Source organism: Montipora foliosa, chromosome 6 (assembly GCF_036669935.1).
Source record: "Montipora foliosa isolate CH-2021 chromosome 6, ASM3666993v2, whole genome shotgun sequence".
NCBI classification, from domain to species: domain Eukaryota; kingdom Metazoa; phylum Cnidaria; class Anthozoa; order Scleractinia; family Acroporidae; genus Montipora; species Montipora foliosa.
In genome coordinates, this window is record NC_090874.1 from 10,940,126 (window position 1) to 10,950,125 (window position 10,000).

General features: G+C 40.9%; 1 protein-coding gene across 3 annotated transcripts in view; it reads left to right on the forward strand.

The window, feature by feature from the left end:
* The window catches only part of LOC138006646 (zinc finger protein 709-like), an 18,940-nt gene extending 18,106 nt beyond the window's left edge, over positions 1–834 (forward strand). For all 3 annotated transcript variants that reach the window (XM_068853109.1, XM_068853111.1, XM_068853110.1), the window contains exon 2: positions 1–834. This exon is cut by the window's left edge and continues 1,905 nt beyond it. The gene's annotated coding sequence lies outside the window, so the exon portion shown is untranslated.
* The last annotated feature ends 9,166 nt before the right edge of the window (positions 835–10,000 follow it).

The following is a 10,000-nucleotide window of genomic DNA, read 5'->3' on the forward strand; positions in this document are numbered from 1 at the left end:
AGGATCAGTGCATTATATGAGGGTCTCAATGGGGTAGTGTGGCTTATACGGTTAACGGTTGAAGTTTTGTCGTTTTTTACATCGAACGGTTATTCTTTTCCCATTACGGCTTACAGAAAAGTTGAATATTAATTTCCTTTGTCTTAGGAGTTAAATATTAATAAACCTTTCTTTCTTTTTTTCAAACCGAAAATTCAAGGGCTGGGACCGTCTTCTAATGAATTAATTAAGCAAAGTAGTAATTAAGTATTAGGTAGGGCATACTGTTGAAGCATTCCTCCTATATTGCACCTTATTCTCCAGTAGTTAAATTACAAAATAAGAAACAAGACCCTTCGAATTAATGATGATGTTCCTTTAATGGAACCCATTACTTCTCATTATGCATTCTTACGTTTACTGAAATTCCCTGATATTGTCAAACTTATTACTTGCCTGCTTTTTTTATAATTTCCTATATTGGAATAAGTTTCCTACTTTCACTCTGACTCTGAGCAACATAGATATAGTACTCGTAGTGCTTCTTCTGATCTAGTTGTGATTGAATCATTTAGAACTAACTTAAGGAGCTTTTGCCCGTCTCTTATTTGCAGATACTTTTGGAATAACATTCCACTGGAAACTCGCTGTAAACCGTCTAAAAATTTGTTCAAAAATGTACTCAAACATACTATGTTGCTCAGTATTAATTAAGTACTATTTATAAATATTTGTTGCATGTCCAGTTTTCAATAATAATAATAATTATCTATTTTCAGTCATCTATTCCTGTGTTTTTTTTTTCGTTATCCTTTTTGTTTTATTGTATTGATTAAAATTAGCTTTTTAGGACTTGCATAATAATGACTTATTTATTTAGCCATATTTATGAGACGGGGCCAACGGTTTAAGGACGTTCGCGCCAATTGTTTCTGCGCATCCTTACTGCGCACGCAAATGCACACGCTACGTCATACACGAGCGCGCGCCCTAAGTAATAAAATGAGAAACGATAGGGCAAAAGGCCATTGCTATAGCTTTTCCTGGATTTAACGCTCTTGGACGTTCGGTGACCCCTATTTTTCTTTCCAGAAACGGATTTTATTTACAATTATCTCCACGTTGTCCAAAAATGAACAAAAAATCAATGTGGGAAGTTAAAAAAATTTCAAGATTTCTGCTCACGGGACATCAAATCCTGCCATCTTGCGGCTGCAAGGCGCGTGAAACTGTGGTCGCTAAATGCGAACTTGATCTTTAAGGAACCTCACCAGTTGACTAAATTCACTTAATAAGTCCACTTAAACAATATTTGGCAGAGAAGATTTCACTTCAAAGATTTCATTGCAATATATTTGGGTTTACAGACACTGGCCTTGTTCGCTAACGAAGCCCGATTTTGTCACATTCTGGGTGTTTTTCCGGGCATGTTCTCTCCAAAACGAAGTCGGTGACCCCCCCATTTTTTTTACATTTCTGACATAACTAACTCATTATCTTACAGTGGTTAAATTTTCAGAAAAAAATCAATGTTGAAAAATTTTCGCGCGAACGTCCTTAAGAGGAAATTTTTCTTATCACCGCGTCAGGCGCGGCACAAGTTGAAAATCGATTTCGCTTATATTTTGTCCAGTTTTATCCCAATATCAGTGAGTAATCATGGTGGGTTTCATTTATCAAAAAAATTATTTATACGCCAGAAATAACGTTAAGTTCATACCCGGGTGTTTGGGCTCGAAATTCGGTTAAATTCGAGGGCCAAACTAATATGCTCGCCTTGCCAGCGCAACGAAGAATCTGTGCTGTTTGGGCCTCTTTCTTCAGCTGTCCTTTGCATTAAAAACTGACAATTTTATGCAACCAGCTCGAAACCAACGGGAGCTTTTGATTCCTATCCAAATTTTGTTTCTGTTTGTGTGGAATGACAACAATAATGAAAAATGAATTGAACTACATTTTCCGGTCACTTTTACGTCCAAAAAGTAGTTTGACAGAGTCTTCTGAAATAGTTTACGTTTCTTGTCCCTTGTACATTTACGTGACGGCACTGCTTGATTTAATTGGTAACGCCAATCTTTCGATTTCTTCCCTATAATTGTTAACCCCCTCTTATCATCAGTGTAGGACGCCAGTACATTTTAGGCCGCTGGGGGAGGGGGAGGGGGGGTGGGGCGGGGAGTTGCGTACGATTATGAGTCATCAGAATATCGCAATGATAAATGATTTTCTTGTCTCGAACCCTTCCTCCCGTCAAATCCACCCTTCCCATTTTTCATTTTGTGACGTCACTGTTACGGAGAAGGATTGTGCAATTATGACTTGTTCATTTCACAAGCATGTTGGTGGATCATGCGGGGCAGATCCTAGATAGGTATCAGAAATCACCATTTCCTTGTCCACATGCTCGCGTGATATCACCAACCACAAGCGCGCTATGAGATTTAGCGACGTGCATACGGAGATAGACCTGATACTGGCCCGAGCTGCGATCTTTTCTTCATCCAAAACATTTGGCGGATATGAGCATTTGTCCTCACCACAGATCGTCTCTAGGAATTGGATGGCGTCGCGGTTCAGAGAAATGTCGAGTACCTGTACCGCTAGCTGCACACAGCTCGACGCGCGGAAAACTACCTGTAGGTGATCGTGGGATAAACAAACATGTCTCCAGAGAAATCATGCGGCTAACTGGAAGATTTGTTCCTGTTGGTTCCGGTAAGTGAACTTGTAAAAATGTGAATCTGAACAGTTTTCTTGAGAGAAACATGTTTGATTTACACATATTTATAGAAGTAGGTATATCAGACTCGATGAAATGAGCGTGATACATTTTCCCACCCTACTTTAGCTTCAAAGTTGGCTGCTCGAAAAAGCTTTATCATCCCATTATTCGGATTCCTTTAAGGCGTGGCTTTACATATTTTTATTGCTCGAAAAAAGTAAAATATGCTCAGTTTCGACAGCTTTTCGCTGTGGGGTTGTTTGAGTTTTTTAAGGCCTTTAATGAAGCAACGGCAAGTAGGTGAACAATTTTAGCATACTCTACCCGTTAGAGGCTAATGGATGTAGTTAGCGCTGCCCGCCCTATCAACAAACCCACCCCACCCCGTCCGTCCCGAAAAAAAAAAATGAACATTTTATCAGGACACAATACAAAAGTAAAAACATAGGTAAATGGGAATTTTTTTCCACAGCTATCTGTCGAGCTTGTAGGGACAAATTGAATCCAAAGAAAGCGAAAAGGGAGAAAGGCAAGAAATATCGGTAGGTGAACAGCTTCATTACTATGCAGATTTAGCTACGCCTTAGTTGAGCCCATATCAGGGTTTAGTCCTTTCTCGACCACCCACAATCATGCATCAATACTATCTTTTCTGGACTGGAGCTGTAAAGCTAGAACTACGAAATAGCCACAAATCTTTTGCACAAATATAATGTATTTTATTTTCAGCCTAAAAGTGAAAGGCGTGAGGCAGTAGCTTGCAGCACCCCTAGAACGAGGACTCCATGTGCTGTTGGCCACGCCCCAGTGACACCGGGTGGTAGCCTCTACGAACCTGATGAGTCCTCTAATTTGACGCCAAAAAATTCGCCACAAGAGATGAATTCGTTTTTGCACTCGAGAGATGTAAGTCCAGTCCGTTCGCAATGCCACACTCTCTGGTCAGATACCAGTGAGGGACTGTGCAATAATTATCTGGAGGGGGGGTTCTGAGATTAATAGGGGGGGCCTGAACTTAAACCAAAGCGCAGGGTAGGGGGGGGGGGTGGGGTAAGATGTAATTTCTGAAACATTTGTAGGGGGGTTAGAAGTTAAACTGAGAGGTCTGATCTCAATCCATGGACTCAAGGTAATGTATATTACATGTAAGCTAATCAAAATCAATTTTTGGAATCTTTTAAGAAATATTAATATTAACAGCTTCAAAACCTGTACTAAAAATGAACAGTTTATCTCAACAATATTAAACATATATTCAAGAACTTGAGTTAACATCGACGAAAGTTCTTGCAGAAGATATCTTCAGCACCTTGAATTCTTGGCTCTAAAAGCAGACAAAAGAAATCTGGAAAGAAACACCATTCCAGAAGATATTTGTTGGGAGAGCAGAGACGATGTTGGAGACTGACTAACAAGCAACTTCGGCTCTATCTAAGGCAAGAAGGTCTAATGGTATCTGGAAACAAGGCACAATTAGTTGAGCGAATACTTAAGCATGCAGAAGGTTCTGTAGCAAGAACATTTGATGAAGACATCGAAGATGATGATGAAAACGTGCCCTCCAGTTCTCATGATGATACCTCAAGTGATTCTGAGGAGGAGTCAACCGAGAATGAAGGTGGTTCATCAGGCGACGATTATGTGGAGCGCAGCTTCCAAGTTTTATTTATTGATGATGCAGACATACCAGAAGTAGTGTAAAGGTAAAGAGGGATGTAGGGAGGATCGGAGGTTGGGGAGGGGGGGTTGAAAGTAATCTCCCCTCTAGACGGGTGTGGACAAGAAGTTATTTTAACTTTAATTCAGGGGGGGTGCAACTTTATTTTAAGGCCTACTTTGCTAATTTTAGAACCCCCCCCCCCCCCCCCTCCAGATAATTATTGCACAGTCCCTGATAGGACAAAGAGGTACTTCGGAAGGAAAGCCAGAGAAGGGGTGACGGCTGTCGTAGAGGAGGTCGCGCCTAATGACGCTGTGGCGTTGTGGAATTATGTATCGGACGCGATGAATAAGCAGTACTCTGCTACTGGAGAAAGTGCCGAGAAGAACGTGGATGTCGTTTTCATGGACACACTAGCGGAGTGTTATCGAGCTGCCTGTGGTTGGGAAGTGCGACGCCAAATCCTTTCTATGATGGCTGAAAAGCTAAGTCTGGCACAGATCAGGAAATGGATTCCAGACCTCTCCCAGTGGTGCTTCACGGAGGCGAAACGTCATTGTTTGGTGTACGGTCTGAGGAGACAGCCGATCCAATCGCTTTCTCCTCGAAGACGGACTGTCCTATTTTGTCAGTTGACGGTCAACTGACAAAATAGAACATTTTGTCAGTTTTATTACAAGCCCGCAGGTTATTCAGGAACTTCCTTTTGGCGAGAAGACCATCAAATTGTCCACTAATGACCAGATCAAAGTGCCAAACGTGGTTCGTATGATCATCCCCGAGAGGATTATTCAACAGTATCAAGCCTACTTTCGGGAATCGGGATTTCAAGCTCTAAGTCGCAGCGTCCTGCTCCAAATACTGGACGAGTGTTCAGCGTCTGTAAGGAAATCCCTTCAAGGTGCCGATGGTGCTCAGGGGTTTGACGACTTACACAGTGTGGCAGAGAAACTGGGGGAAAGAGGGAAGGGCCTTTCTTGGGCTAAACAACAGCAAGAAAAGCTAAAGGATGGAAAACGTTATTTGAAGAACGACTATAAGGTAAGAAATAGAGTTCACGCAATAGAGGTTTGAAATAGTGTCTACAAGTTGAACTAAGCAATGCAATTGCATGTAAATGCATATACGCGTATTTCACATATTTTCTGTGCGCAATTTAACTAGCTACCACTACTAGAGTGCTATATGGCAATGCCTGGAAATGACATGGACTGTAAAACCTCTCACGGACAGATTACTGCGCGAAATACTCATGCTTAGGAGATCCATGGCAGGTGGGAGGCTACAATGCATTTCCCCCTTCAACGAACGGGCCTGCTTAAACAACGCACGGCAGTTTATCATCAATTCCACTTTATTTTATGTTTCTAAGTTAAACGAGAGACATTACGCAATTGAATTTGATATTACAGAATTGAAATATATACAATTGTAATATAAAATGTAGGGAGAAGATAGAAAAGCTAAGGGCTGGTAGTTCAATATTACGAAGATGAAAAAAAAAAATCACTTTTGATAATTCATTTATTTAATAAGGAATATTTGCTATCTACTTTGAATTATAGTAAAGAATTGTACTATTCATCACAGAGCCTTTAATTTCAGGTACAGACTTGTGCCTATTCGCAAAAAAAGGCGCAAGAAGGGCGTGCAAACGATCCTGGGGAGAAAAGCGCGGTACCGTAATGCATCGTGGGAAAGAATTAGTAGTGCAGCGGAATATAAGTAGGTAGGAAATGTACCCAGTAGCTTTTATTAGAAAAAAACAGAAAGCGCAAAATAGACGGCTCGGAAAGAAAAGAGATGAGAGTGAAGGATTGTGGGAAAGTTTCTGTAGATGCCTTTAATTCTGTAGTATTCGTAAATTTTTGGATAGCGTAGGTTCAAGTTAAATTGTCAAGAAATGTTACATTATTGCGGTAGGAAGAAAGAGAATGAGTATTATTGCACCTAGAATTTATCTTTCCAATGTGAGAGCTAGGCATGTATTTTTTGCAGTGGAAGAGACGATAAGAGGGAGGGAGGGGAGGCAATGAGATTTGTTTTTCTTGTCAAACCCTGTTTTAGAAAAAGCTTTTTTAAACAATGAGAGCCGGACTCAGATCACAGCGAAATAAACATTTCCAAGGTTATCTATAAGGGAAATATCAAGACTTTTCACTACATCACATTAATAGTGGCCTTAGCTTGTTGGGCTGTGACAGGCTTCGAGAAGAAAGGTTTACATCAGCTGATAGCAGCGATTAAGAACTTTACAAATCCTTTGTCAGTTAGCGATGGTTCAGCTTCTATTAAAACACTGAACTCTATCATCTGGTCACCAAGGTGGTCATGTCTGAGAAAATAAAGAATGACTTGTGTCACCAGAGTCAAACAGGCAGAAAACTGTTCTAACCGTTTGTAGATGAACGGATCAAATCAGAGAAGGTGAACCTTTAGTCGACCATGAAGAAGCATAAGCTCCAAACTTGGAAAAGCAGTGGCAAGGTAGTAAAGAAACTGCTCTCGCATACGAAGACCAAGGCAGGGCTAACCGCCTTTCTGGTAAAGAAGGTAAAGGAGCGTGGTTGGGTTGTTGGAGGGCAGATTGTTGTGGCATGGGGAAAGGGTGTGAAGCGACGCACAAAGGCATGGGACATCTTCAAAGTGACCATAAAGAGGCAGATACGAGGATGATATTGCATGCCCTTGATGCCACTAATGATGGTGCCACGAAATTATCCATTCACTCACCAGACACCGACGTCCTTGTACTAACAATCAGACGGTATTCAGAGATGGAAGCCCTTGGTCCTGCTAAGACCGCAGCGCTGCCCGCATTTCACGCCATCACAGGAGCTTTTAATACAGGTAGCTTTTCAGGGAAGGGGAAGGTCAGTTCTTGGAAGGAGTTTCAGGTAGCCGACGATTCCATCCTGAGGGCCTTGATAATCTCGGTCGAGAGGAACAGCCTGATGAAGACATCAAAGATGCAATTGAAAGGTTTGTCTGCCAACCTTATCTACCGAAGACAGACATAACAATTGTCAAAGAGCTCAGTTGGTTCCTCTTTAGAATGTAGCAAGCGGAGTCTGACAAATTGCCACCAATGCAAGCTGCACTGCACCAAGCTATACTGCGTGCTCATTTTCAGTTGATGGTTTGGAACAAGGATGCTGCCGAGGACCAAATTCCGCATCGCTGTAGTCACCGAGTGATTTTGGATGGGCAATGGAAGACGAGGAGTGGGTACCTGTAATGACAACTCTAGCACCAGCTCTTGAGGATATAATACAACTTGTCAAATGCAAGTGCTCAATGGAGTAATGCTCCTCCAATCGATGTCAATGCCGCAGAGCTGGGTTCCCTTTACAGACCTTTGTGGTTGTTCTGGTGATAGTGACTGCGCGAACCAGCAAAACGACGACCTTCCTCTGAGTGACGAGGACGAAAGTGATGAGGAGGAGAGCAGAGATTTGTCAGAGTTAAAGATACGAAGAACTGTAAATAGTGCTGAGTAGATAACTGTTATTATTAAATTCTCAACCTCAGATAATGCATTTCGCGTGCTCTGATTGGTTCACTCAATCTTGGTTATCAGCTCATATACCTTGGTTTGACCTTATATGGTAAATGATTGCGTTAAGCGTTGCTAAACTAAAAATGTTTTCGTCGGAATGCCAAATTTCTCTTTGAATAAAGCCAAAAAGGAGAAAAAAAACTTTTTTGTGGAAAGTTTGGATCAATTCTGACGTTTAGAAGTACGCAAAAAGGCTAGAAATGTTTTTGTGATGAGCCTGCGTCTGTCTGACGACAACAAGGTATTACACAACATCACATCAGTTCTCATCAAGTTTTTTTCGATTTCGCTCGGATTTGCTCGCTTTTTCCGCTCCTATTTCGTACTTCCAAATTTTTGGAGTTGAAGGAATTTAATAAAACAATTATTCCATTCGCGCTTGTCGGATATGAGAGTGGTTATAGCCAACTCGGCGCTACGCGCCTCGTTGGCTATTTACCATCTCATATCCAACGCGCGCTCATGGAATAATTGTTAATTATATTCTAATCACATTGAAAGGATTATAAAATACTTTGTAACTAATCTAAATACAGTGTAAATAATCACAAAACACAGAATAGGAGCGGGCATCTCGTTTATTGATGCAGCGATCGTAAAGCGTTACAAAAAACATCATTACAATTTTACAAACTCAGAGAAAATTACAGCAGTAAATAAAATAAAAAACTAGGGTTGAAAGAGATGCCTCGAATGGCTCTTGCATAACTTAACAAACCTTAAATAGTGTACTAGCCCCTTGAGACACCTACAAGCACGCTAAAAATACTTCAGCAGTATTATGCAACCTAATATACATACTCTTGTGAAACTAACAAAACGTTACAAAATATGTATATTTCGTTTTGAAGGGATAGCGGCCATCTGCTCGGACCATGTTTTTATGAAGTCTCTTTGTATGGGGTCTGTTCAAACGTTTTAGGGTGCGTTCGATAGACCGTCTTCCGGAAAAGGAATACATGGAATACAAATTAGAAATCCTTCCTTTTTACGGAGATTCACATTAAAATTGTCAAACATCTGCTAAAATGCTATTTTAACATATCTTTATTATCCTTGTTTTTTCATCACTCCACGTATTTTTATTCCGGAATTCGATCAATCGAACGCGCCCTTATGTTTCTTTCTCAAGCATTTTAAGAAGACCATGCATTTTCAATAAGGTCACCTGGACTGCCTCAACAATTGCACTCGTTATCACTCGTAAAATAACTTTGGCGTGTCTATCATGAGTGTTTGCCGCTGGATTTTACGCGAAGTTTACGTGACTTAGATGTCTCTCTCACTGCCTCGTTTCCATGTTTGTCGGATCACGTGAATATTATTTTGATTAAAACCGAATTAAATCAACCAGGTGCATTGACTGATTGATATAATTCAGCCTGGTTTCCAGGGTACAAGGTCACGCGACAACCAGTTAAATACAAATTTACCGAGAAATTTTGAGTCCCCATAAATCATGTCTCAGCAAGTTGCAAAGTTGCCACCAAAACTTTTCATGTCCGCTTGGTCCCAACGAACATTTCTAGACCAGTGGTTTGCTTTCAGCACGAAATTCCCACGGGACCTAATATTATGACATTTGCTCTCTTACTAGTGAGCTTTTTGGTTTTGCAAAAGGAATGGACCAGAGAAGAGAAGTGTTCTGTATCCTGCGTAGCTGGCGGTATTGTAAGCGCGTTGAATAAAGTTTTGCAGCGGTATCGAGGGCGCGCGGAATAAAGTTTTGGCCGCTAAAAGCAAGCGTCGAAGCTGTGTGCAGAATGCGCGCTTAGAGTAATACCAGTTACGCAGGCTAAGCGTTCTGTTACATGTTAACGATTGTGACATCTGGTAGACTCCAGAGAAGGAATGAATAGTATCCCAGACGTCTCTTCGGCATCTTTTTCCAACGGTAATAGCAAAATGGCGTCCTGGGTTGATGAAATACACGATCTTCTTTCGTGATTATTTCGTAGGTTTTGTCGATTACAATGGTGAGTTATTTGTGACTGTCAATACTTCATCACTTTGTATTTAATTCCTGATATTTATTCATCAAGACTTACTTAAGACTACTCATATTTTGATAATTCAAAAT